The sequence below is a fragment of the Saccopteryx bilineata genome, chromosome 3, assembly GCF_036850765.1.
Source record: "Saccopteryx bilineata isolate mSacBil1 chromosome 3, mSacBil1_pri_phased_curated, whole genome shotgun sequence".
NCBI classification, from domain to species: Eukaryota; Metazoa; Chordata; class Mammalia; order Chiroptera; family Emballonuridae; genus Saccopteryx; species Saccopteryx bilineata.
The window spans coordinates 12,805,017-12,829,908 of record NC_089492.1 but is presented as its reverse complement, the minus strand read 5'-3'; the positions used below and the strand labels follow the sequence as shown (position 1 = coordinate 12,829,908).

Genomic DNA, 24,892 nt, shown 5'->3' with positions numbered 1-24,892 from the left:
GCTCAATTAAACACTGAAAGATGAAACAAGAAGTGACATAATGAGATTTGAAAAAAAATAAATCTTAGAGGGACAAAACGATGCAGGGAGACTAGTTAAGACGATCTTGCAAAACTCCAGATGAGAGAGGAGAGCTTGAGCCAGGGCAGTGGTTGCAGGGATATAAAGGGAAGACGACTCCAGAACTATTGAGGAGACAGGATTAGTAAGACTTCGTTGGATGTGGGAGGTGAAGAAAAGCAGAGTTGGGGATGGATCCTAAATTTACAGTAACAGCATGGCTGGTGATTCCACCAGATGAAGCAGGGAAAATCTAGGAGGAAGGGGCAGACGACTTGTTCACTTTTTAACAGTTTGCACAGGTTTACCAGATAAGGCAGCACTCAAGTTGAGGGGGATATTTTTGAGAGTTATTTTGGGGTCCCCTGTTTCCTGGAATTGATGACCGATTTAAATGTCAGGTCTCTGATGTTCTCTACAGTGACTGGTTTTCTTGCCTTTTCTGGTCGTGGTGCACATCCAGGACACAAAGCCCTGGTTGTGAGCGGTAGATGCCTCAGTACAGCTGCCCTGGGGTCTCAAAGACTTCATCGTGCCTGCCCGCGCTGCTCCGGACAAAGGCTGTCTTACACGCTATCTATTTCAGTCGTTCTTATGAGTGCTGTGGAATTTTTTCAAGCTATCCTCTTTAAGCTTTATCTCTTGGCAGTTAAGAAAATAGATCCACTGCAAGCACTGGAGTTTCTGAAAAGGGTTTTAAAAATAGCTCAGGGCACTAGACAGCTGCAGCCACTGGGAAATCGAGCCCTTTGCTTGCACTTTTGCCGGTTTCCATTTTAACCTTGCATCTGGAAACCGGTAGCTCCTCCTCTGCTGGGAACAGATGCAAAAAGAGGAAGGAATGGGCCAGGGTCCTCTCTTGACTTGGGGTCGCACTTGGCGATCTGTGAATACTGAGAGGCAACAGGGTAACGGAGAGCGGGCACATCAGACTCCTGGGTTTAATAAAGCCTATTCAATGTTCTATCTTTATATTTGGAAATGAAATTTAAAAGCCTATTGGTTTTGACATGCAAATTGTAGGAAGCAAATAGGATAAAATTGTCTTGGCTGATAGGGATAGGCAGGAAACACGTGCCTGAGCGCGTTCTCCTGGCATTCTCCAATGGAGTACTTACGGCATTGCTGGAGGCGGCTGATCTCTGTGTTCCCAGCCCACGGTGTGAATACGGGTATGGACCAGGCTGAGAGGACGCCCCCTAGGGGCTAGTGTGGCATGACGCCAAGAGCTGTGCTCTGGGTTTAGTTCATAAATCCTGGTTGCAGTCTTAGTTTGTAAAATAGGGGCCATACTTTCTTTCCAGAGAGTTGCCGCGATGATTCTAGGTGAAAATTTATGGCTGTTAAGGGCCCTCAAGGAAGGTTCAGAAGAGAAAGCTCTCAACAACCTTAAGGTGACTCATTACAACTTAAAGTGAGACCTTCTCTAAGACAAATGATCTCACCTATCTCACTTCTAGATAACTTCTGCAGAAACATTAGCTCATGTCCCGGAGATTTACATACAAGGAAGTTCACTGCAGTGGTGACTACAATAAAAAAAAGATGGTCAACAACCTGAATGTCCAAAGTGAAAGAAATGACTGTATAAATATATATACATTGCTCACAAAAATTAGGGAATATTTAAAAATGAATTTAAAGCTTTGAAATATCTTCTAATTCTTATGAGCAGTATATATTGAGGTACGATCATACAATGGACATTATGGCACCATTGACAGCTACTACGAAACCAAGGTTCTAGAAGGACCAGTATGGAAAGTGCAACAAGATACAAGGTTAAGTGAACAGGGGAAGTCTCAACACAGTGTAATTTGATCTTATATTTATAAATGAGGTGATGTATAAATTGGTTTTTTTTAATATATGTCTATATTTACCATATGTTATAATATGTAAGTATGTATTTAAAAACCCAAGCACATGTTGCAAATCCATCACTAATTACATTGAAAAAGCCTAGAAGGATTTGACACCATTTTTACCAACAATGGCCACCCTGGGGAATGGATAACCTTGGGGAGAGAATAAGGAGGTACAAAAGAGAACTTTTAAAGACTCTGTAAACAAATTTTGTCTTAAATTTTCTTTTTACAATGAACATGTATTTGTTTACTACTTATAGACCTAAATAAGACCATCAAATAGTATGAAAATAAGATAACTCTTCCTAAAGATAAAATTTCAGCGCCAATAGAGAGGTTGTGTCCATTTCCACTGGGACCCAGGGTCCTTGGGTTCTGTTGGTTCTATTGCTGCCTCTGTCACTAGCTGTGTGATTTTGGACAAGTTGCTTTCTCTTCCTAGTTTCCTTTTGTAACAAGGGGTGAACCAATTAATGAGTATTTTTATTATTAACTTTCAAGTATCTGACCTCTCTTTGCAAATGCATTTATGTGTGCAGAAGGCCCAATACATGAAATAGAAGAAAATGTGTTAACAACCCAGCCATGTTGCCCCATGGACCTATTTCAGTGCTAACATTTTCTTTTTTGCTAACATTTTCTGACTCTAGTTAAATGCATTGAAGCCACATCCACTAGTCAGAGCTGCTCTGCCTCTCAATTGAGTGGAAAATAACTAGGTGCTGTTAAGTGACCCACCAAAGCTCATATGTAACAGTTACTCTTGCAAAGTGTTTCCCTGAGCACTAAGCCCATAGGCTGGCAGCGGTCTCATCGCTCAGGGACAGTTTGGGCTTTAAGGAGACCATTGCTATTCCTAGAAAGTTCTATGAGGACCCCTAGGTCTTTGGAAGAACACCCATCCGTGGTTTTCCAGGGACTCAGGCTCCAGGTTACTGTACCCAGACCTCTCTAGTCCCAGCTCCAGCCCCAGCTTCAGCCCCCAATCCAGAACCATAACTTTGGGGCTGCCAAAGCAAGGCCACCTGGGGAAAGGGTGGGGGCAAGAGGAGAAGTCAGGTGTGACACACACCGCGTTGTGAAATATGAGGAAGGCTCCTCAGTGTCCTCTCTCTGCCCTGACAGGCGCCATCTGGACTTCTGTGGAATTGGCTCCAGCTTCCTCTGGTTATAACTAAGTGATTAAGGATCGCTTTGTCTCCTTTAGGGCCAGGGTTAGATGCCCCACGAGTCTCTGCATCATTAGATCCCATGGACTGTCATGTCTATGTCCTGAGCTATAACAAGCAGCACATCACCCAGAATAAAGCCTTGTTCCTGTGCTCATGGGATGCCATGTGCGTCTGGCCCAGATTGGCAAGACACAAATTCAGAGATGGTGGGAGCAGGAGTGTATTTCCTGAAGACGGAAATACAGATGTGCATTCAGAAAGATTCCTTCTGGGCCCAGGTCTTCTCCATGATGGAAGAGAAAGTTGGCAGCCAGTGTTTCACACCTCCGTGGCTTCTCCTGCTCATCTGAGGGATGGAGAGCTAGGACCCTTGGTGAATGACCTGTTGCTGCCCAAGTCACCACTCCCTCCATGGTACCCCTGTCTAGGGGTCAGGAGACCTGGGTTCAAGTCCTGATTGAGTCACTTTCTCATTATAAGCCTGGTCACATGTCTTCCCTGGTTCTCAGTTTCATTTCCTAAAGGGTATTGAATTAAATGCTTTCCAAGGTCCCTGCCCGGCCTAACAATGACTCTAGAACTAGAGGTAGGCCTTGACCGGGTTGTACTTCCTTAGTAAGAGGGAAGCAGTAAGCTATAACAGTTAACTGGGTGGGGCCTGAAATCAGACCTCCTGAGCTTAAATCCTGACTCCCTTCCCCTTGCTGTGACTTCTGAGGCACAGTTTTTTATGAGTCTCAGTTTCCACATTGGCAAAAGGAAGATAAGAGTTGCAGCTACTCCATGATGTTATGAGGAATGCAAGAGACAATCTGCGTGACTCAGGACCCGACACAGTACTGTTCAATAATCCTTAACTTATTATTTGTTATTTCTTCAGTCTATCATGATACAGAAATCATAGCAAGTACCGGCTAAAATTGTTTCTTCATAAGCTATCACACCTTACCATAGATTCAATTATACTACAGGCCAAATTATGTACCTTATAAATTTGATTCGTTCATTCATTCATTCAATACTAATCAATCAGTATTCTTTGAATGTCTTAGGTGTGGCATCCAGGATGGAGGATGAAAAAACATCAGAATCTACTGTAGCACTTATTCTAATAGAACCCCGATGTGAGGCCAGTGGCCGCCGCCATCACGGCCGGGCAGGTCCTCATTGGATTCAGGCAGAAGGTAAAGAAACAGTGGAGTCAGAGAATGGCGGGCCATTCCTTTACTCAAGTCTCGCACTGGCTGATGAGCAACACACAAAAAAAACACTCCCTTTCATTCAGGGCTCCCAAAGCCCTGACACATTCTCCGGTTCCACAACTAGGAGATTCTTCTCCGGTTCCTCCTAGAATCAAAGGTCCCATCAGTCTCAGCGGAGCTCGCAAAGCCCCTCAGCTCTGGTTCCTCATCTGCACACCTTCACTCTTCCCGCAAAAACTGGCTTTTTCTTCAGCACTCTGCATTCTCTCTACTCTTCCTACAAAACTGCCTGGGCCCACAAAGACCCCTCCTCCAGCAAACATTAGCAAAACAACCGCCCCTCCCAAGCAGGAATGCAATTTGCAATCTGCAATCAACTGCCCTGCTCTGAGGGCAAGCACACACGTGGCTGCCCAGCACCATATTTTAACAATAAAAGTTAGCAAACTCAAAAAAGACAAATTTTACAAACTCATTAGCCCAACACCTGATATAGAACACACCTTACCGAGTAAGAAGTGTTTGTTAAGCATTTATAGAATTCAGAGCTGTTCTGATGTGATTGGGGACTCAATATGATTACTCATTTCCTGCCCACACGGAGTTTAGAATTTCAAATGAGAGGAAAAAGATATACTCATGAAGCAACTTAAAGTGAATTTCAGGCCCCCTGCCTGTGTTCGCCATGGTGACTAAGTTTTGCACATTTGTGTATTCCATGCATTATCTCACTCAATCTCAACAAGGTAGTCACCAGTGTGAACTTCATTTCACAGATAAAGGAAGTAGTCTTAGCAAGAGTGAGTAGCTTGTGAAGGGTCACAGAGCTGGCAAGAGACAGAGGTCTATTCTCTCTCACGTATACCCCACAGTATCAGTTTGCCAGGGCTGCCATAACAAAGTGCCACAAATGGGTGGCTTAAAAGCGGAAATTGACTGTCTCACAATTCTGGAGGCTGGAGTCCAAGATCAAAGTGTCGGTAGGATTGGTTCTTTCTGACGGCTCTGAGGGAGAGAGTCTGTCCCAGGCCTCTTCCTTAGCCTCTCTCGGCCTGTAGATGCATCGCTCCAGTCTCTGCCTCCATCTTTACATGGCCTTTTCCCTGTGTGTGTCTGTCTCTGTGTCTAAATTTCCTCTTTTTATAATGACATGAGTTCATTGGAGTAGAGCCTACCGTAATGACTTCATCTTAACTCAGTCATCTTCAAAGACTCTATTTCCAAAGAAGGTCACATTCACAGGTCCTGGAGTTGAGACTTAACGTCTTTTTGGGGACACAGTTCAACCCATGACACTTACTTTCGAGGCTCTGGCATCACTCATGCACAGCTCTCCTCCTTCTGTTCAGAACCAGCCTTAGGTAGCCTGGAGGTTTTGCTCCATCTTAGTATCCTAATTAGCTGGATGCTCATCTGCACTTGTCAAGGGTCCCTTGCTTGTTGAGGAAAAGCACCTGGCTCCAGCTACTCTTCCCATTGGAATGGACCAGCTGGTTTGATGAGAGGGTAAGTAAAAAAAGGCAGGTCACCTTCTGTCCAGCAAAGTGTAACTACAACGAGAGTAGTGTAACAATGACTACTTATTGATCACTTATTACGCATCAGGCACTAAGTTAAGTATTTTACATGCTGTGGGTCAAATAAGTTTGTAAATATGATATATATGTTTGCTTACTTATAGTTTGCATTGGGTGTGGGGGACAGGCTGTAAGCAGGTAGAGTTGTTATAGCCTAAGGCTTAATTTTAAGACTAAGCCTTTCCCCACACCCTTGACTGTTACATGATGTGGGGTGGTGCACTCTCATGAGGAATCCCACTATGCCTCAGATAAGTGACTTTGTATCAGAGACTTCCTTGTTTGTATATTGGATTAAAGGTTTTGATTTCTACACTATAAAATGGGGCAAAGGAGCCCTTGCCGAAGGAGAGCAGAGAAAGGCCACATAGAAGAGAGGAGAAGCAGCCAAGATGGCGGAGTACTGAAGGAGAAGCCAGTTTTTGCAGAGAGGAGATGGGGAACAGAGGTGATTAAGGCTGGTGAGGTAGGAACCTTTGATTCTAGGAAACTCGGATAAGTCAGTGGCTTTGGGAGCCCTGAATGGAAAGGGAAGTGTTTTCCCACTGTGTGTATTTCTTGCCTGCCGGGTGCAAACTATCAATAGGATTAAAGCTAATGGCCCACCAGTCCTTGGCTCCGTTGTTTCATTACCATCTGTCCAAATCAAATGTGAACCTGCATGGGCCATCATAGGCGTCTGTGATGGTGGCTGTGGCTGCTGGCTCTACACATACATAATCTATTTATTCTGCACAGCAATCCTAAGAGTTAGGCATCACCGTATTACTTCTTTTCTTTTCTGTTTTAAGTGAAAGGAGGGGAGACAGAGAGACAGACTCCCACATGTGTACCAACCAGGATCCACCCAGCAGCCGCTGTCTGTGGCCAATACTCAAATCAACCAAGCTATCCTCAGAGCCTGGGGCTGACATTCAAACCAATTGAGCCACTGGCTGTGGGAGGGGAAGAGAGAGAGAAGGGGAGAGGGAGGGGAGAGAAGCAGATGGTCACTTCTCATGTGTGCTCTGACCAGGGATTGAACCCAGGATGTCCCGCACATGGGGTTGACACTTTATCCACTTAGCCAACTGGTCAGGGCACCATATTATTTCATAAATTAAAATAAACAAACAAACAAAAACTAAAGTTCATAAAGGTTAAGTTTTTATCCAAAGCCTCTGACCACAAGACTTAGCCAACACAGTTTCTGGCATACAACAATTATGAAACATTATCAAATATTTTTTTCTATGTTGCCGCCTTTCCCACAAAGCTTTTGGGTTAAAATAACACTCTTTCTTCTGGTTGACTTGGACCCCTGCCTAGGCCTTATTAGTTCATACCCTGGGGCTGTGGATGAAGCTGGTGAGTTACAAGGGCAGTGGCCACAGGCAGTGGGACCCTGGAACAAAGCTGGGCAAGGATGCAGGAACGGAAACCTGACCCCAGGGGCCCACCCTGTAGTTTCCCAGAGCTGTGGGCCCTTCACACACTCAGCTACCTCAGACCGAGGTGAGCCCAGGGCTTATTCTGGAAAGTTGCTCTTGATGATGCTGTATAAAACACCATTGTTTTAATTGTTTCAGAAGGTGGGTTGGGCAGCCTTTCCCAGGGGCTGAGTCCTTGGGCAGAGACACAGCAGAAGCAAGGCCAGGGCTGGAGGGACCCAGGCCAGGCCACCTCCTGCTGCATGGTGGGCTATCCAAAGGTTTTTCTGATTGTGAATATTGCCAATGATTACTTTTCAAAAACTACAAAAGTGTGTCAAATTAAAAGCAACAGTTCTTTTCACAATCCTAGCCTTGGGTGTATAGGCTTCCATAATTCTTCTATTCACAAATAAACTTATATACACACACATGTATAATATATCAATAAAAAAGATATCATTATTTATCTGCTTTTGCATTTTTTCTGATACGAGAGCATCATGTTCTGTTTATACAGAATGATATTCTATTTAATGACTGTACAAGGTTTGATTGTTTCATTTTGTGAATGAAGCCTAATGTATTTGACTAGACTCTCATAGACTTTTATATTGTTTTTCATGTGCCATTTTTACAAACAATATGGAAATAAAAAAATCCTTATTTATAAATCTTTATCTTCTTTGCTCAATTATTTCTTTGGGATTAATTCTTAATAGTGGAGTTGCTATGTCAAAGGCTAAACATATTTAAAAGTTAAAAATTATGATGGATATTTCCAGATTGACCTCTGTAAATGTTAGCTATGGTTACAGACCCACCAATAGGAATGAGTCTGTCTCCTTCTTCTGCCCATGAAAGATTATACAGTACATCTAATGGGAAAAAATTCCATAATTCTGTCTCATTTTAAATGATATGTTTTGAACTCATGAGTGAGGTTGACCATATTTTCCTACTTCTGGCTCTTTGTATTTCCTTTTACTGCACTTGCTATTGATACTTTCTCTGCCAGGGTGTACTCATGGCATCCCAAGGAAATTATATCCATAGCTTGATTCTGGATTTTCTTTATCAAGATGCAATCCTTGCATTGTTGGCTTTGTTTGTTTGTTTTCCAATTTATTTATCAAACCCTGGTAGAATAAAATGCTGAATATCATATTCATGGTGCAAATAGATCCAAACTTTCAAGCTTCTTTTTTTTTTTTTGTATTTTTCTGAAGCTGGAAACGGGGAGAGAAAGACAGACTCCCGCATGCGACCAACCGGGGTCCACCCGGCACGCCCACCAGAGGCGACGCTCTGCCGTGACCAGAGCCACTCTGGCGCCTGGGGCAGAGGCTAAGGAGCCATCCCCAGCACCCGGGCTATCTTTGCTCCAATGGAGCCTTGGCTGCGGGAGGGGAAGAGAGAGACAGAGAGGAAGGGGGGGGGGGTGGAGAAGCAAATGGGCGCTTCTCCTATGTGCCCTGGCCGGAAATCGAACCCGGGTCCCCCGCACGCCAGGCCGACGCTCTACCGCTGAGCCAACCGGCCAGGGCCAAACTTTCAAGCTTCTTAACAAGGTTGAGAAACATTTCTTATCATTTAACTTACTATGCCTAATACATGTGAGCGTGTGAGGTGGTCAAGTAAACAGTACTACCCATTTTAATACAGAGTAAACAGAAGTATGGGTAAGTAACATACTCATACTTTAAACAATAAGAATCGGAATTAACCATAGAGGCTTGGAGCCCTCTCTTGTTCTAACCAAAGGAAATAAAACTTAACTTTTTAAACTGTCTTTTAAAAAAAATTACATCATTTGTCTTTTATTCTTTCTTCTTAGATGCAGAGCACCTCTTCAAAACTTAACACCTTTTTCTTCAATATGATGATCAATTTAACTTAAGGGAGGGCTCTAATTCTGCCTGGATGAGTACAAAATTAATACATTATCTTGTGAACTAAAATTATATTTGGTCTGACCAGGTGTCGGCACAGTGGATAGAACCCTGGGACGCTGAGAACCCAGGTTTGAAACCCCATGGTCGCCAGCTTGAGTATGGGCTCATCCAGCTTGAGTGTGGGGTTGCGGGCTTGAGTGTGGAATCATAAACTTGACCCCAAGGTCGCTGCCTTGAGCCCAAAGGTTGCTGCTCCTTGCAAAGCCCAAGGTTATTGGCTTTAGCAAAGGAGTCACAAACTCGGCTGGAGCCTCCCGCTCAAGGCACGTATGAGAAAGCAATCAATGAACAACTAAGGCAGTGGTTCTCAAACTTTTTGAAGTCGGGGCTCATTTAAAATCCTACAAATAATTGTAGGCACACCATATACAAATTTCTGAGAAATATGTTATAATAATTAAGTCAAATATTAAAGAAAAAATTAAAGTCCAAGAGTGCTTTTATGGTAATTAAATGAAATAAATATGACAAAATTAAATTTATTCTGACATTAAAAAACATTTTTATACTACATTTTTTGAGTTATGCTTTTTAGAATTCATAAAAAAGAGGGGTTAAAAATTTTTAAACATGACAAAAAAAGTTATCTGTATATATATATATATAGATATATTCTTAGTAAGATTTAGTAAATTGGGCAGGTCCCAGAATGAATGTGTTAAGTTTTTTCATTCTTGTGTTTATGAGAAACATGAGCCTGATGTGTCCTAGTGATTTCTTCAATGTTTGGGCATATATTTGAAAGGCAAATTCTTATTTCCTCGTCAGTACATTGAAGAATTCCTCTCTTTTTACTCTTAATTGTATTGAGTGCAGAAAATCCCCACCATACATATCATCTTAACTTTATACCAAACAAAGGATAGAAAATACTTGCCTCCAGTCTTTCTGGGGAACATGGGGGGTAGTGTAAACAATCCAGCTCCACAGCTTAACAGCCTTTTGCAACCTAATCAGGCAAGTGAGGTGGGGAGTTGGGCAGACTGTCATCTTACAGCTAATTCCCCACACCTCTGTCCCCCCAAAATCTAAACTCCAAAAACCCTGTTGTTTTTTTGGTCCCCAACAGGCACATATTTCTCTGGAATACCGTAGGGCACACCTGGAAATCTTCTAGGGTGCACACTTTGAGAACCACTGAATTAAGGTACTGCAACTATGAGTTGATATTTCTCATCTCTTTCCCTTCCTGTCTGTCTGACCCTCTCCCTCTCTCTCTCTCTCAAAAAAAAAGATTAAATAAATAAAATTATATTTAACATTTTTATTTTAAGCTGCAAAACCAAAGCAAGCAAGCAAACAGACAACAACAACAAAAACTTGAACTTGTCAAATGATGAAAAGTCATCCTTTGCAGGGAAGCAGAAGGAAGTCCGCCCTGCTTCCCCGCAGCTTCCGCTCTGCTGGGTTTTGATCCTTCTTTGACTCATAGTCTGGATCTTTTTCCTCTTTTTCTTCCCTTTCCTCATCCACTCCTTCACCTTCTTATTCATAATCATCATCATATTCAATGACTTCTCCGGGAAAGCACGACACTGATCTTGGGATGATCCGCTCACGTAAAAAGTGACCCATTGCAGAGCCTGCGGCTGGGAGAGCGTCAGCAGCACCCTCCAGCTCTCCACTCTCAGGACTTCCGGAGGAGCAAGCGAAATGAAAGTGTCATTGGAAACTGTTTCATTCACAGTACCAACTGTCCCACACCCTTTGTGTTTCCTCTTCTTTTTAATGGTTTTTGAAGTGTCCTTTTCCCCTATTTTCCAATCTATCTGTTACCCTGTACGCCCCATAATGTCTGGCCCATCAAAAGAAGAGGGATCAGAATCCTCTGCTTTGACCTCATCCTGTATGGCTTTGTCAACACTTCGTTTGTGAATTAGTCATTGCGTTCCAAGGGAAATTCTAAAACAAAGCCCATAGGCTGGCCGGTATCTGAGAACTTCACTGTAATACCGAGTGCTTCTGAATAGGTTCATTCCGTTCCTGAACAAGCCAACATTCTTAAACACAGTCAACTAAAATTCAGGAATTTCCTCAAGGTCTTGTTTTCTTTCATCCCCTTTTTTTTTTTTTAATCCTCAATGTTAGGTTTTTCTTTTAGCTCCTCTGACATTTCTCTTCTTCGTCTGCCTTCCATTCCCATTCTTCTTCCATAGGTTCCTACACTGCATTAATGATCTCGAATCACTTATCTAATAAAAGCTACTGGAGAACGCATACTTTCTTTCAAGACGGTGAGCTTCCTCCTAGAACTCGGCTTCCATCAGTGCACATCTAACTGGAAGGTTTCTGAGAGCGCTCACTCTTCTTTTAGCTACCTTAGGCAGGCTGCCAATGTATCCCGTTGATGTTCCTACCAGCTCAGCAAGTCTCTCTTGGAAGGCTGCCAGAATCTGAGAATTTTGCCTCATCTGAACAATCAGCTGACACACTTTGATTTTTGTTTCTTCCTCAGTCTCTTCTGCTTCTTCAATACCATCCAACCCTTGATCGAATTCAGACCGCTCTTTGTTGCCCATGTCTGCCACGTTGTAAGAACTCCAAATACCAATGGCTATGGGGAGCCAGGCGGCCAGAGCTGCGCAGTGCGTGACTCGACCAGTGGCGGGCCATTGCTGGCTCTCCGTTGTCTGGGGAGCAGGCGCCAGTGACCATGAGACCCCAGAGGCCAGTTATAATCCTTCCTTCATGAATTCAGGACAGTTTGTTCATTTATTCTTTCAGCCAGTTGGAAATTACTCCTGCTGTGATCCTTTGCCCTGGTTTATTCATTAATCATTATTGTTTTTCAAGTAGTTAGTGAGTCTGCTGCCTATGAAATGCCAGGTTCCTCAGGGCGGGGGGCTTAGAGGGAAATCCACCCTGGTCCTGACTACTCTAACGGCCACACCAGTCCTGTGAATGGTGTCCCAGCTGAGTCAGCCTGGTGGGTGGAAGGAATGGCGGGGGCAGTTGTGATCTGGGAAGTCTTCCCAGAGGTGGCATTAGAGTGTCAGTGTGACTTGAGTATGCAGCAGGAAAGCAGAGAGAGAGAGAGGGAGAGAAGAGAGAACTTCATAGGAGGCGAAAACCGTATAAATAAAAGCAGTAGAAGCCTCAGGCTGGCGTGGGGGAGGCTGGAGCCAACGGTGGCCAGTGGGGTTTGGGTGGTGGTGGGTCTGGTCTGCTGACGCACGGGGACTGTCCGCTCACCACCAGGGACCTAGGGTAAGGCAGAGCCGTGCTTGAAGAGGATGGTCCTGGCAGTAAGATGCATGGATCGGAGGGGAAGAGACCAGGCCAGGCACGTCGGTTAAGGCGGTTGCAATAGCAAAGCAAAGGTGAACAATGGGAAGTGGGGAGTTCTGGAGGGGAGGGCTGGACTAGGGTTTGGGAGACCTGAGTTCCACCCCTCCCCAAACCTGCCACCAGCTTGTCTATAAAGAGAGTTGCTTTCAGAGAGGTCAGAAGATGCCTCTCAAACAGCACGGTCCCAGCTCCAGGTCATTCCACAAGCCACCAGGTCTTTGTGGAGTAGCCACTGGTTTGGGGGTACCCTGCTAGGAGGGGGGAGGGGCAGAAGTCAGAAGGCATGATCACAGGCAAGAGGGAAGGCAGCCAGGGGTAAAGGCGGACTGCACATGAACCCTTCGGAGGAGGAGAAACGAGCTGTTGAGATATTCTGTTTCCTCTATTCTTTTTGACAGCTGCCAAGCAATTCCATTCAATGGGAGCTCAATTTATTTACCTATTTCCCAATGGAGGAAAGTCGGTGAGTGTATTTCTGGAGGGCAGTTTCTTGGTAATGGAAGAGTGTGTGCTCTTTACATTTTGATGGTCTTTGCTGAGTGGCCATCCCCAAAGTATCCTCTTTAATATTTGGGTGACTAAGGGAAGGTGCTGGGAAGCTGTGTCACTTGCCTCAGGCCATATCAATGATGTGATTTATCAGAATTCGAGGCTAGGTGGACCTGTCTTCAAACCTCTGTTTCCTCCATGACTCTACGCTGTAAATTCCTGAAACGTCCCACCCACTGTGACTGTCACTGCAGGGCAACTAGCAAAAAGACCCCAAGGTCAGGGTGAGAAGTTTGGGAAGACAGCAAGGAAGTGGGGGGAGGGGCTAGAGTCCCACTCCAGGGCTGGCATTGGAAGGGGGACAGGGCGTTCCCCAAGACTAGAGACTACCGTGGCGGCTCAACTGTGGCGGAGAAAGCAGGTGGTGAGGAAGGCAGCCCAGCCTCAGAGGGAGCTTCCCCCAGAGGCTTTCCCGGAGAGCTGAGAGGCGCCCAGACGGTCTGCACCTTAATCCAGAAACGTTCTTGGTAAGGAGTGGCCAGCTCCGCATTCTTCCTCTCAGCCAACTTACGTTGAGTCCTTGTGACATTTCTGCCCCATAAGGTGGCGGCGAGGAATTGTGTGTGCTGGTGTCCAAAGCATTTTTCCCGGGCTCCCTAATATTCAGTAACAATTACTGGCTTCTCTCTCCTTCGGCTTCTGCTCGTCGGGCTAGCTTCCAGATGCCGTCCTCACAGTTCGCGAGGCTAGGAGCTTCTCGCTGTGATTCAGCCTCCCTGGGCGCCTGCCCTGACCTGTGAGCTGCTGGCCGGCGGGCTGGAGCCAGACAACCGGGGCTCAGGTTCTGGACCGTGGTCTTCAGACCCGAGGTCAGCGGTCCAGCCTCTCATCGTCCGTAAAATGAAGATTCTAAGCTGCCTAGTCATAGGGCTGCTGGGAGGGTTAAGTAAAATTGTCATTGTCCTTCATTTTCCAGACTCCCCAGGCTGCTGAGGTGACAGCTTCTGACATTTGGCACAGAGGTGGATGGAGATAAATATAACGATAGCATTGAAGGAACGCTGACCGTACCCTGGGTAGTGTTCTAAGTGTTCGCGTGTATTGTATTAGTTATCTATTGCTCCATAACAAATTCCCCCAAAATGGAAGCAAACAATATTAAAACAATATTTTATTTTATATCTCTCCCAGGTTTTGTGGATCAGGTGTCTGGGAGCAGTTTAACTGGCTGGTTCCGGCTCAGGGTCTCTCATGAGTTTGCAGCCAAGATGTCAGCTGGGGCTGAATCGTCTGGAGTCTTGACTGGGGCTGGTGCCCCCGATGCCTGGATATTTGCACCAGTTGTCGGGGGGGGGGGGGGGGGCTCAGTTCCTCGCCAGGTAGACCTCTTCATCATGCTGCGTATGTCCTTACAACAGGGCAGCTGACTTCCTCTAGAGCGAGTGTTCCAAAAAAGTTACAGTGTCTTCCATGACTCAACCTCCAAAGTCATCCTCTCTCATTTCTCCAGGTTGCGTAGGTCAGCCCTGTCCCATCTGAGAGAGGACTACACAAGGATACAAATACCAGCGGGTGAGGATCGTTTGGAGGCTGGCTTGGCGTGCATTAACTCATTTAACTGCCGGAATATGCCTCGGAGGCTCAGTTAGAAGAGGCTGCAGTGAGGAAGGTGGTGCTGAGTGGGGGAACTCCAGGTTTCAGAGGTTCTGGAGATAGCCCTCCCTGCCGGCACCAGCAATGGGACTGGGATCCTTCCTGTTCAACAGCACCAGCGGCCCCCGTGGAGAAGCCGGGACAGGATAGTTAGTGAATTGTTCTTGGTTGAGTCTCTTCCAAGCCAGAATTGTCAGCCCTGCTGGAGACTCTGTGAGCTACCAAATACAATATGTGTGACTGCTTAAACTAGTTGCATGGTTCCATTATCTGTCATAAAGATTTGCAATGACTCTTACAACATGTTCAGAGTACAGGGACCTAGTCTCATGGGCTATGGGGACAGTGAATAATGAGCATCAACATAGCCCCTAGAGTAAAGGGTGAGAGTGTGTTCTTATTCTGTACTGGTCAGAAGAGAGAAGGAATACTGTGTCTGGAGGCTATTTTTTTTCAAGCGGGACAGGGACAGATTGGAGCATACCCAGAGGAGAGAGGTCAGGGAGCTGTTTTTCTTGGAGCAGAGCAGACACTGAGGGGCCGTGTGAGCTGATTTCATGTGTGTGAAGAGTTCTCTCATGGTATTATGGTGCCGAGTATGGGACACACTCAGGTTCAAACCCTGTGGTCCTGGACAAGACCCCTAGTCTCTCTGAGTCGCTATATAATAACACCTGGCATGTAGTCAATGCTTAATAAATATGGACCCCTTCCTCTTTACCCACAGCCTCCGTGATGGTAAATGAGGCAGATTTACAGTTGGTCTGAATGCGGAAGGCAAGCACTGAGCTCCTTGTCCTGGGAGGAGTCCAAGTACAGACTGGTTAAACCACTGTGCTGTCTATCCTCAAGGAGCCCTCTGGAAGGCTGTGTCCCAAGCTGAGCATGTCTCAGACATTTTCTCACTTACGCCTGTTGTATCGGAACAGTGAGAAACAGACGTCCTGCCACACAATCAAGAAGCCAAATTAAGGAGTCTTTATTAACGCTGGCTGTGCGACCGCACGGAGACTGAAGCCTTCCAAATCATGCGGTCTCAAACACAGTCTGGGGCTGGCTTTTAAAGGCAAAATGACATACTGATTGAGGAATGGGGAGGAGAGGAAGCATAGCAGCAGGACAAAGCACTGAAACAAACTTTCTTACAATGTTTATCCATAGGGTTAATTCAGGAAGAAACATTCTGAGAACACCTGCAACCTTGCGAAGCTAGCCCAAGGCCACGGTCTGGGAGACCAGCCTCAAGGCCAGGAATAGGGAGTTTTTTTTAGAAAAGTAAGTCCGGCCAAAAGTCTCTTTGTTTTAGAGAAAGTAAGTTCTGCTAAGAGTTATTCATGCTAAGGGCCTTTCTTTTCTATATTTCAATGCCTACTGACAATCTTATGAAGTTGGTGTTACTCTGCCCATTTTACAAATGAGAAACTGAGGTTTATCGAGGTTAAATAGTTAGGCATTTTTAAGTGGCAATGTCAGAATTTGGACCAGCTTTCTCTGCCCCCAGAGACGTTTTTGTAACCATTATAGTCTGCTGAAAGTGGAGGAGAGGGGGTGGAGGGTAAGGTCGGGGGGCGTGGGGGTGTGACACAGACAGTAAGTGGCGCTGGGTGGAGAGGGGGTGGAGGGTAAGGTCGGGGGGGATGGGGGTGTGACACAGACAGTAAGTGTCGCTGGCACAGAGGTCTCTAGGGCTCCAATTCGGAGCCTCAAGATCCCTTGGTCGCCTGGGCTCTGAAACAAAGCTCCTGGCCCAGGCTGCGCCCCAGCCCGGACTCCCAACCCCCTGCGGAATGTCTGGCACGGCACCCCGACTTCCCGCTTCTGCACGCCTGGCAGGAGCAGGGGGTGAGGGAGCCCGGGCGCTGCATGGCAGACCTCGCGGTCGGCCCCCGGCGGCCAGCATTGTGCGAGCAGGAGGAACAGGCCCCGGACGCCTTTCTTTCCCAGAGAGTGTGCTTGCAGGACAAAAGGGGCCATTATCCCCACGGCTGCCATGGCTGCTGCCCAGGCCTGTGGTCCAGGTGTCACGTGCTGTCCCCGTCTCTCAGCCTGCTTTCTCCCTTTGTCTGCAGGGACACAGAGGCTTGGCCGCTGCTCCCTTATCTGACGCCACCCCAGCCCCCTCTGGGCTTTGGCCCCTGACCACTGCTTTTCTGAAATGAACTTGAATGCTCAGTAGACTTGGAGAAACTGGAGGAGCTGTGCGGGTGATGGGCTGGGGTCAGTGTTGGCACGCTGCTGCCGCCGGTTCCCTACTCTAGTCCTGGGGCCAGATCCAGACCCTGGACCTGTCAGCGGTGGCCTCTGCATGGTTCTGCATGGTTCATACCAGGCTCCCCCGAGGATTTTCCTCGCGGGCACCCGTCAGCCTGAGTTCCCTGGCTGGGCCGCCGGCTTTCACACGCTGGGTGCTGCCCCCCTTGCTGTCCTGTCTCCCCGCACTCCTCGCTCCCGTGCCACAAGCTGGAAGAGGCTTCGGGAAGCTTCTGGCCAGCCAGTGTGCTTCTCCTACCTCGCGCTTCCCCTGTGCTTTTCTCTTCACCTAGATTCCCTTCCCTCCTTTCTTCACCAGCTAAGACTTCCCGTTCCTTCAGAGCCACGCTCGGGTCATGCCCAAGAAGGCCCCGGTGCCCCTCCAGCTGTGCCCTTTTTGCAGCTGGAGTTGACACAACTCAATCATTATAGACCAGAGCTGAGGTGGCGTTCTGGTTGCAAAAGGGGCCTCTTGGCTCAGACTGCCTGGGTTCAAGTCCCAACCCTCCCATTTACCAGCCATGTGACTCTGGGCAACTCGTTTAATCTCCATGGCCCTTAGCTTACTCGCTGAAGACATGGGCTGCTGAGCTGCTGTCAGGATTGTGTGAGATGACACCTGTGGTAGTGAGCCCTCACCGAGGTGGCCTGTCACCATCATTCAGTAAAACAATTATTCCGTGCCCCTGTGTGTCGGTATCCAGGCGAGGCTGGGGAGACACAAAGGGCAAGATGGACGCAGTCTTGCTGCTCAGGGAAACCTGCGAACATAAAGAGACCTCCCAGCCCCCAGGACACAGGCTGTGGGCAAGACCGGCTGGGGGACTACAGAATCACACCTGGAGGAGGGAGTGGCCCGAGATGAGACTCTGCGTCCACACTGTCGGGGGAAAATCCGGCGCCCCATGAAAGGCTGGGCTGAGACACTGGTTTTCTGCCGTCCTTTGCCTCTGCTCCTGGCTGCCGTGGGCTCGGGCGCGACTGGGGAACAGAACTCCTGCTTTGAGTCGAGTCTCCTCGCTTCCTCACGTGTCTGCTTCCCTCTGGGACCGTGCCGGTCAGCCCGCAGCACTGGTGGTATCTCCCATCTTCGGAAACAAGAACAGCAACTCTCCCTGGAGGTTGCATTCATCTCTACCCCCTCTCTCGGCTTCCTGTTCTAGATTAGTTCCTCCAAAGGCTGGTCTATCCCCAGATTTCACTCACCCCCTCCACATTTTCCTCGGTCTCCTCAAATCTCCTTTCAAGCTCAGCGAACTAATCTGATCGAGGTCCCCATGACCTCCACATTGCCCAAATTCTTATTCTTGTTGTACTGAAGCTTGGATTGTGATCTGACCAGCTGATTACTTCCTCCTCCTGTTAGCTTTCTATAGCTACTGTAGCAAATCACCACAAATTTAGTGGCTTAAAGCAACTCAGATTGACTGTTTGATAGCTCTGTGGGTTAGGCGTTGGAGGAGGGTCTTGCTAGGCAAGAACCCTGGCACAGCAGCTCTCTTCAGGGAAGGCCTAGGAGAAAATGCTTCCTTGTCTCTTCCAGATTCTAGAGGTTGCTCACATTCCTTGGTTCATGACCCTCTTCCTCCACCTCCAAAACCAGCAACACTGAATATCTCTGACAATTCTTCTGTAGTCATGGCTCCCCCTGACCTCAGCCAAGAAAGGTTCTCTGCTTTTAAGACTTATCCAGCCTGACCAGGTGGTGGCACAGTGGATAGAGCGTCGGACTGAGATGCGGACGACCCAGGTTTGAGACACAAGGTCGCCAGCTTGAGCGCAGGCTCATCTGGTTTGAGCAAAGCTCACCAGCTTGGACCCAAGGTCACTGGCTTGAGCAAGGGGTTTCTCGGTCTTCTGTAGCCCCTCGGTCAAGGCACACATGAGAAAGCAATCAATGAATAACTAAGGTGTCGCAACGAAAAACTAAAGATTGATGCTTCTCATCTCTCTCTGTTCCTGTCTGTCTGTCCCTGTCTATCCCTCTCTCTGACTCTCTCTCTCTGTTTCTGTAAAACAACAACAACAACAAACAACTATTCAGATAATACAGGAGACTCTCCCCACCGCAGGGTCCATGACCTTAATCACATCTGCGATGTCTCTTTGCCAGGGGAGGTGACATTCACAGGGTTCAGGGATTAGGATGTGAATATCTTTTGAAGGCTGTTATCCTGCCTACTAACTGATTCTTAAATTTTTTTTCTTCACCGAGCTTCTAGAAGTCCACTCTTTCCTGGTTTTCCTTCTTTCCTGAACTTAGTGTCAGCCTCTTGACTGCATCTTCCTCCTCATCTCAACCTTTAAATCCCAGAGGGGTCGAGAGCTCAGCCTCCGACCTCTGCACTCACTCTCTGAACACTGGTCTCACACATGTCCTCAGCTTCTTGTCACGCCCTGAGATCCAGAGTCAAAAACTGGCAAAAAATACCCGCTTGGCATCATCTCTTTCCTGGGTATTAGGCACGTCCAACTTAACACGTCCAAGCTGAACTCTGACTGTTATCCAAGTATCTTCTTCCCCCTTGTCCTCATCTCAGGAAGACACCGGTCTTCAGTTCAGGCCCAAAGCTGGGGAGTCATTCTTGAGAAAGTTCACTTTCTTACACCCCACTTTCTACTTAGCAGCAAATCCTGTTGGCTCTTCCTTCTAAACAAGTCTGGAGTCCACAACTTTGTCACCAATGACACCACTGGCACGCTGGTTCATGCCACCTCCTCCCACCTGGATCACCACAGCAACCTTCTTCTCCAGGTATTCCCACCCCATCCCCAGCTCCAACTCTCCCCACGGCAGCCAGAGTGAAACTTCAGAAATGATGTCAGATCATCCCCTTCCCCTGCTCAACATCCTCCCCGCCCCTCCCCCGGCAACGGCTTCCTATCCCTTCTAACAAAATGCAACATCTTTGCCATGTCCTCCCAGGCCCTGTGGTATCTGTCCCCTGATATCAATCCACTTCTATCACCCATGACCCCCTAGTTTCCTGCACTCCGACCCTACTGGCTGCCTTGCTGTTCCTCAAACACACCATCCGAGTGCTGTTGATGCAAGGTCTTCACGCTGGCTGTTTCTTTGCTTAGAAGCCTCTGCCCAGATGCCCAAATGGCTACGTCCATTTGGCTTCTGCTTAAACATCACCTCCACTGAGGCCATTTCTGCATGATTTGTATCATGCGTTTATTTGTTTACTATCTTCTATCCCCACTAGAATAGAATCTTTCTGAGGACAGGGACCCCATTGTCTCACTCAACTCTGTACCTACAACATCTACAATAGGGCCTGGTATGTACATGAATGAAAGAATGGATGAATGAACGTTGAAATGGAGGCATGGGTTAGCTTGAGGCAGGGGCTATAACATGCGAGAGTCAGAGATGGGAGGCAAGGCCGCTGAGGGATACAGTCTCCATGGCAACAGTGGCCAGAGGCCCAAGGCTGCTCTTGGGGGAAGGCCAGAGGAGGTAGGCATGCTGATGGCCCCTGTGGGGACACCGCGGGAAACAGAAAGTCTGTGCCCAGGCTGGCATCCAGCTCAGACACCGGGACTCCTTCCCGGCTTCCACATTTCGGCTCTGGCCTTAGAAGACCCAGCAGATGGGCTCCCGGCAGGGACCTGGGACTCATCGGGCGCAGGCTCTGCTCACGCAGGACCAGTGCCTGGCCTCCCGCTCTCTGGCTGACAGAGGCTCCCAGAACCGTGAAGTCCCGGATCATAAAGCTCAAAGGCACCCCACCAGGCAGAGAGCAGCCCGGCAGTGGGCTGTAAGTGAGGGTGCAATAACCGTGCTGCCTGGCGTGGAGATCTGAATCAGGAAATTGGAGTGGCCAGCCCGCCCCTCTCTGTGCGCTGGGAGCATCACTTAGCCCGCCCTACCTAATCTTCAGCCACTCTCTGAGAAGGGGCTGTTTGTCTCCATTTCAGACATGTCCAACGTCACACAGCGCAGAAGTGCTGGCCTGGGGACTCAATAGCCCCCTCTCCTTCTGTTCCTGTTTTGCGTCCAGCATGAGACTCCCCTCCACAGAATCAGGTCTGGGCCCCACCTGCACCTTGTCCCTCACTGCCCACCAGGGAAGCCTTCCTCCCCCATGCAGCTTGTTACACCATCGATCTCATCCTCTGTGGGCTGTTGACTCCAGACCATTTTGGAATTATATTTTATCCTACCATTTTGGACATGAAAACACATCATAATCTCTTTGGACAAATGTCCACTGAGCTCCCGCTCTGAGCCAGGTGGGCAGCGATGAGTAATAACAGCGCTGAGGCCAGCTGAGCAGTGCAGCCTCAGTGCCAGGCTCTGCCCCATGTGCCCTGCATGTGTGGACCCTTGCCGTTCTCACAAGTACCCTCTGGGCTAGGAAATGTCGTTGTACTCATTTTTCGAATGTGGCTGCGAGATACACCAGGGGAGTGAGGGGCAGAGTGGGACAGAAATCGAACTCATCTGACCCTCACTCTTTTTTTTTTCCTGAAGTGAGAAGTGGGGGAGGCAGAGAGACAGACTCCCACATGCGCCCAACTGGGATCCACCCGGCATGCCCACTAGGGGGTGATGCTCTGCCCGTCTAGACCATTGCTCTGTTGCAACCAAAGCCGTTTTAGTGACTAAGGCGGAGGCCATGGAGCCATCCTCAGTGCCCGGGCCAACTTTGCTCCAATGGAGCCCTGGCTGTGGGAGGGGAAGAGAGAGACAGAGAGAAAGGAGGGGGAAGGGTGGAGAAGCAGATGAGCGCTTCACCTGTGTGCCCTGGCCGGGAATCGAACCTGAGTCTTCCACACGCTGGGCTGACACTCTACTGCTGAGCCAACTGGCCAGGGCCTGACTCCAACTCTTAATCCTTGGTCTACACCAAGTGATGAGGTGTGAAAGAGGAACAGACATGGCGCTATGTAGAGAAGGGAGCGACACATTTGGGTGGGTTCCCATGGGAGTGGACAGTGAGGACGGAAGGGATTTCGCCAGGTAGAGGAGACAGGACAGCCAAGACAGAGGAGCGCAAGTCCAGGCAGAGCACAGACGCCCTGGGTACACAGTGAGCTCATGCACAGGATGGTTTCTAAGCTCCTTGAAGGCAAGAAAAGAGTCCCGTTTATCTATTCCACAATAAATACTAGTTGAATTAAAAAAATTAAATAAAGATTTTGTCTGGCTTGGCTCCAGCTTTTGGCAAGACAGAAAGAAACATGCGTTTCTCGAGCAGCTGTGAAGCGCCAAGCCCTTTCCTGCATGTACGTCAGAGGACCCGCAGACAAGGCTGTGTGGTGGCATCGTTGCCACTCTTCAGACAAGGAGACTGAGGTGCAGACAGGAAGTGTGGCCTCCCACTCACTTCCGTCAGACTCCAGAGCCCGGGTCCTCCCTCCTTCCCGAGGTAAGGCTCTGGAGCTGTCTCTGGTGTTGGAGGTAACAACCGTAAAACCAGTGAAGGAGAATCCTGTGACATCATTTCTTCTCTGCCCTCTCCTTGTCCCCCATATCCCACCCAGGCACTGTTCTCCTGGGACCTATGCCTCCCTTTCATCATTCATTCATTCATTCATTCATATAACAGACATATCAGGTGCCTACTATATGCATGCCAGGTTCTATTGTAGGTGACGTAGATGCAGCATTGGACAAGACAGAGGGATCTCTGTCTTCATAGAGATTTGTTCTAGTCAGGAAGAAAGACCTTCCTTTCCAAGTCGTGTGGGCGACACGACTTTTAAGAGAAAATTAAACATTCTTTGTGTGTGTGTGTGACAGAGACAGACAGAGAGACAGACAGAGGGACAGATAGGGATAGACAGACAGGAAGGGAGAGAGATGAGAAGCATCAATTCTTTGTTGTGGCACCTTAGTTGTCATTGATTACTTTCTCATATGTGCCTTGAGCAGGGGGTAGGGGGAGCTCCAGCCAAGTCTGTGACCCCCTTGCTCAAAAAAGTGGCCTTGGACTCAAGCTAGCGGCCTTGGGTTTCAAGCTAGCAACCTTTGGGCTCAAGCCAGTGACCATGAGGTCAGGTCATATCTGTGATCCCACATTCAAGCCAGAGACTCCACACTCAAGCTAGTGAGCCCGCACTCAAGCCAGCAATCTCGGGGTCTCGAACCTGGGCCCTCTACATCCCGGTCTGACGCTCTATCCACTGTGCCATCATCTGGTCAGGCTATTAAACATTCTTTAAAAATAAATTTTATTTTGTTATTCCTTTTTCTATTATAGAAAATATGTTCACTGTTGACAAAGAAGACTCAGAGAAGCCACATGCCCGCTGTGTGACTGGGGACAACCTTCCCAGGCAATGTGCTTCAGTCTCTAAAAAACATCAAAAGAAAATCAAATTGGTGTATCCTGAATGCACAGAGTTTATGTACAGCTCTGCTCTTCACAGCATTGTCTATAGTCTTGAGAAATTGGAAACTAACCCTACATCCATCAGTAGGAGATTGGTTAAATAAATTTGGCACATTCATATAAGGGCCACTAAGAAGTATGATGTCAATCTACGTGCATTGAGCTAGAAACCCCTTGGCTCGCCATGGAATAATAAAAGCAGTATTAGAGGGGATGTAATGGCCATTTTCTGCTTGCCTCTCCTATTTATTCTCTGTTTTTCTTCACCCTGCTCTGTGCCCTGTGTATTGGCCTCTGTGGCCTGCTGTCAATGGGCTTCTGTGCCTTCTAATTCTGGCTGGGTTGGCCAATGGGAGGCACCAGCACTTGGAGGGTTGGGGAGAGCAAGGTCAAGGTATTTATTCCTCTGGCTCCATCTCTGTTGGTTTTCTGGGGCTGGCTGTGTCTCCACTGAAAGGTACAGTTCCAGACAGGCAACCTTCTCTGTACAGCTCTAGTTTGCAGCGACCACTCCCTCCCCTTGACCTGCAGACCTAGGGGCAATAATGGTTCTCCCCTGCTGCTAGCTCTTGTGTAAGCCACTGCTCCTTACTGGTGTTCCTAGCCTATGCCCAGAGCAACGTAAATAGTCCCTTTATTAAACTCTCTTCCATTACTCATTTGAACCTTATGCTTATTTCTACCAAGAGCTCAACTGACACAATAATATAACCCCAGTAAGGTAAAATTATATCCATCTGTAATCCAAAAAGGGAGGTTTTGGAAGGACGTCCACGAAAACATTGTTGTTGCAGTGCGTTGGGGTTTGGGTGAGATTCTTTCCTCTGTACGCTTTTCAGAAGTTTGGGGGCTCTTCCCTGCCCCTCCTGCCCTCCCGTCAGTGAGTGACCCCCACCATGTACAAGGGCAGAAGGAGCCAGATGAAACCCTGGGGAATCAACTCACAGCAGAACTGCCCCTCTGGTCTCATGGGTCAGCATATCTCTGCCCAAATGAAAGAGAGGACTGCCAAAGGAATGCCTCTTTTTCATGGACCTTGGGAATGAATTAATCATTGTTTATCGGAGCTGTGTGATCTTTGGTCCCAGTAATGGTGCTAGGACATAAATCACAGTTCTTTGGGGGTCGGGTTGAGGAGGAGGCCCAGGAAAGCTATAAAGAGCTGTTCTTCTAACATAGGATTAAGAAATCCTTGTTCTCAAGCGGCTGGGAGTGCATTCTGGGCTATTTATAATCTGCTGCCGGGCTGAGGCGGTTCTGCAGCTGGGCCCCGGAGATAATCAGCCCAGTTTTCTCCAAAGCCAGGTCTGCAGAACAGAGCCCACCCCTCCCCATCTGCCCCAGGGCTCTGAGCCTGGCCTCCCTTGCTTAGCTTCAGCTTCCACAAATGCAAAGGGTACATTAAAAAGCAGAAAGGCCAAAATACCCCGGCTCAAAGAGGAAGGCAAGGATTGCGACCCGCCAGCAGAGGGCTTTGTGGAGAGCAGGCCTGTGGAATGTCCCAGGACTTGGCACAAAGAGCCTTTCAGAGCTACGGGGAAGGGGCACACGCCGCAGGCTCCGCTCCGTTCTCCCAGAAGTTGCTCCAGATAGAAAAACAGGGTCCAAGGGAGGGTCAGTTC

The 24,892-nt window shown here is 47.9% G+C and overlaps 1 long non-coding RNA gene and 1 pseudogene across 7 annotated transcripts; one reads left to right on the top strand and one right to left on the bottom strand.

The window, feature by feature from the left end:
* Positions 1-10,715: 10,715 nt before the first annotated feature.
* On the bottom strand, positions 10,716-12,015 carry LOC136329731 (nucleosome assembly protein 1-like 1 pseudogene; annotated as a pseudogene).
* A 27-nt stretch (positions 12,016-12,042) lies between these two features.
* On the top strand, positions 12,043-23,465 carry LOC136328462 (uncharacterized). 7 transcript variants are annotated; one of them, XR_010730049.1, is made up of 10 exons: positions 12,043-12,169; positions 12,442-12,563; positions 12,930-12,994; positions 13,997-14,042; positions 14,212-14,399; positions 14,531-14,592; positions 15,835-15,948; positions 16,743-16,890; positions 19,552-19,678; positions 23,139-23,465. It is a non-coding gene; the product is annotated as an uncharacterized lncRNA (long non-coding RNA). The 7 variants fall into 7 exon arrangements; XR_010730053.1 differs by adding an exon at positions 13,736-13,889 and having other exon boundaries at positions 14,212-14,592; XR_010730054.1 differs by lacking the exon at positions 14,212-14,399.
* The last annotated feature ends 1,427 nt before the right edge of the window (positions 23,466-24,892 follow it).